The sequence below is a fragment of the Pangasianodon hypophthalmus genome, chromosome 1, assembly GCF_027358585.1.
Source record: "Pangasianodon hypophthalmus isolate fPanHyp1 chromosome 1, fPanHyp1.pri, whole genome shotgun sequence".
Taxonomy (NCBI): Eukaryota; Metazoa; Chordata; class Actinopteri; order Siluriformes; family Pangasiidae; genus Pangasianodon; species Pangasianodon hypophthalmus.
In genome coordinates, this window is record NC_069710.1 from 35,350,488 (window position 1) to 35,353,266 (window position 2,779).

A 2,779-nucleotide genomic window follows, 5' to 3' on the forward strand; every position below is an offset into this window, starting at 1 on the left:
TAACCAGTGTGCATGCAATTTGTTACAGTGTGTGTTAGTGTGTATTCAGTGTGTGTTAGTGTGTCACAGTGTGTGTGTTACAGTGTGTCAGTGTGTATTCAGTGTGTGTTAGTGTATGTTAGTGTGATACAGTGTGTGTCAGTGTGTTACAGTGTGTGTTAGTGTCACAGTGTGTTACAGTGTGTGTTAGTGTGTTACAGTGTGTGTCAGTGTGTTACAGTGTGTGTTAGTGTCACAGTGTGTTACAGTGTGTGTTAGTGTCACAGTGTGTTACAGTGTGTGTTAGTGTGTCACAGTGTGTTAGTGTGTTACAGTGTGTGTTTCACAGTGTGTGTTAGTGTATGTTAGTGTGATACAGTGTGTTACAGTTTGTGTTAGTGTGTCACAGTGTGTGTTAGTGTGTTACAGTGTGTGTTAGTGTGTCACAGTGTGTGTTAGTGTGTATTGAGTGTGTGATACAGTGTGTTATTAAGTGACCGGTGTGCATGCAGAGTGTAACAGTGTGTGTTAGTGTGTTACAGTGTGTGTTAGTGTCACAGTGTGTGTTAGTTTATTACAGTGTGTGTCAGTGTGTATTCAGTGTGTTTTATAGTGTTGCAGTGTGTGTTAGTGTGTATCACAGTGTGTGTTAGTGTCACAGTGTGTGTTAGTGTCACAGTGTGTGTTAGTGTGTGATACAGTGTGTTATTAAGTGACCGGTGTGCATGCAGTGTGTTACAGCGCGTGGCCTGTGGTAACCACATCCGGGTATCTCTCCGTCTCAAACACCGCGCTGCATTGTGGGAAACGGCGTCCGCGGTGTCGGTATTCTCTAACGGAGTTTACGCAGAGCCCGCGCGAGAGCCGCTCGGTTGTCCTCCTCCTTCTCCAGTCTCCAGTCTTCAGTCTTCAGCTTATTGTCTTCCTTCTGTTTCTGTGCCGAAGCTGTAAGAGGAGGAAGCGGGCGGGTTACTGAAGGCTTTCTGATCAACAGAACTGATCCGCGGAGTTAGACGGGGGTTCCGGTGTGTGTGTGTGTGTGTGTGTGTGTGAGTGAGTGAGTGAGTGTGTGTGAGTGAAAGAGAGAGAGAGAGAGAGAGCATGTCCCGGCGGAGTGAGGAGGACAAGCCGCGGAGACATGCGGACTGAGCGGGGGACTGGAGCTGGACGCCGGCTGGGCAGTACTGAGGGAGCACCGACTTCAGCCCGCACAGGAGGCGCCTTATAACCCCAGAGAAGTAACACAGGAAGCGCCTATCGCCTCGAGCCTGTCCCGGTGAGTGCACTGAGGGCTTCTGAGTTCCTCAAGACCCCGAGCAAACACCGATTCCACCCATATTACCGACACATTCCCCGGTAGTGTCCGGTTTACTGAGTGCTGCACCGGGGCTAGTGTGGGCTAGTGTGGTCTGAAGTGTGTTACAGTGTAGTGGAAGTGTGTTACAGGGTTGTTTTATGGTCTGAGTGTGTTTAGAGTGTTTTACAGTGTGTTTTCAGTCTGTTACAGTGTTGTGTAAGTGTGTTACAGTGTAGTGGAAGTGTGTTACAGGGTTGTTTTGTGGTCTGAGTGTGTTTACAGTGTTTTACAGTGTGCTTTCAGTGTGTTACAGTATTGTTTTTGCGTCTCAGTGTGTTTTCAGTGTTGTGTAAGTGTGTTACAGTGTTGTTTAATGTTTTATAGTGTGTTTTCAGTCTGTTACAGTGTTGTGTAAGTGTGTTACAGTGTTGTTTTATGGTCTGAGTGTGTTTAGAGTGTTTAATAGTGTGTTTTCAGTGTGTTACAGTGTTGTTTTAGTGTTTTACAGTGTGCTTTCAGTGTGTTACAGGGTTGTTTTAGTGTTTCAGTGTGTTTTCAGTGTTGTGTAAGTGTGTTCCAGTGTTGTTTTATTGGTGTGTATTAGAGTGTTAGTGTGCTAGAGTGTGTTTCATAGTGTGTTTAGGTGCTGCAGTGTGTGTTTCAGTGTGTTACAGGATTGTATAAGTGTGTTACAGGGTTGTTTTAGTGTTTTATAGTGTGTTTTCAGTGTGTTACAGGGTTGTTTTGTGGTCTGAGTGTGTTTAGAGTGTTTTACAGTGTGCTTTCAGTGTGTTACAGTGTTGTGTAAGTGTGTTACAGTGTTGTTTTATGGTCTGAGTGTGTTTAGAGTGTTTTACAGTGTGCTTTCAGTTTGTTAGTGTTGTGTAAGTGTGTTACAGTGTTGTGTAAGTGTGTTACAGTGTTGTTTTATGGTCTGAGTGTGTTTAGAGTGTTTTACAGTGTGCTTTCAGTGTGTTACAGTGTTGTGTAAGTGTTTTACAGTGTTGTGTAAGTGTGTTACAGTGTTGTTTTATGGTCTGAGTGTGTTTAGAGTGTTTTACAGTGTGCTTTCAGTGTGTTACAGTGTTGTGTAAGTGTTTTACAGTGTTGTGTAAGTGTGTTACAGTGTTGTTTTATGGTCTGAGTGTGTTTAGAGTGTTTTACAGTGTGCTTTCAGTTTGTTACAGTGTTGTGTAAGTGTGTTACAGTGTTGTTTTATGGTCTGAGTGTGTTTAGAGTGTTTTACAGTGTGCTTTCAGTTTGTTACAGTGTTGTGTAAGTGTGTTACAGTGTTGTTTTATGGTCTGAGTGTGTTTAGAGTGTTTTACAGTGTGCTTTCAGTGTGTTACAGTGTTGTGTAAGTGTGTTACAGTGTTGTTTTATGGTCTGAGTGTGTTTAGAGTGTTTTACAGTGTGCTTTCAGTGTGTTCCAGTGTTGTGTAAGTGTGTTCCAGTGTTGTTTTAGTGCCTCAGTGTGTTTTCAGTGTTGTGTAAGTGTGTTCC

The 2,779-nt window shown here is 43.6% G+C and overlaps 1 protein-coding gene across 1 annotated transcript in view; it reads left to right on the forward strand.

Moving 5' to 3' along the window:
* The first annotated feature begins 784 nt into the window (after nucleotides 1-784).
* capn15 (calpain 15) overlaps nucleotides 785-2,779 on the forward strand; it is a 29,158-nt gene continuing 27,163 nt past the window's right edge. Inside the window, exon 1 of the mRNA XM_053235698.1 lies at nucleotides 785-1,255. The gene's annotated coding sequence lies outside the window, so the exon portion shown is untranslated. The remainder of the gene's footprint in view (nucleotides 1,256-2,779) is intronic.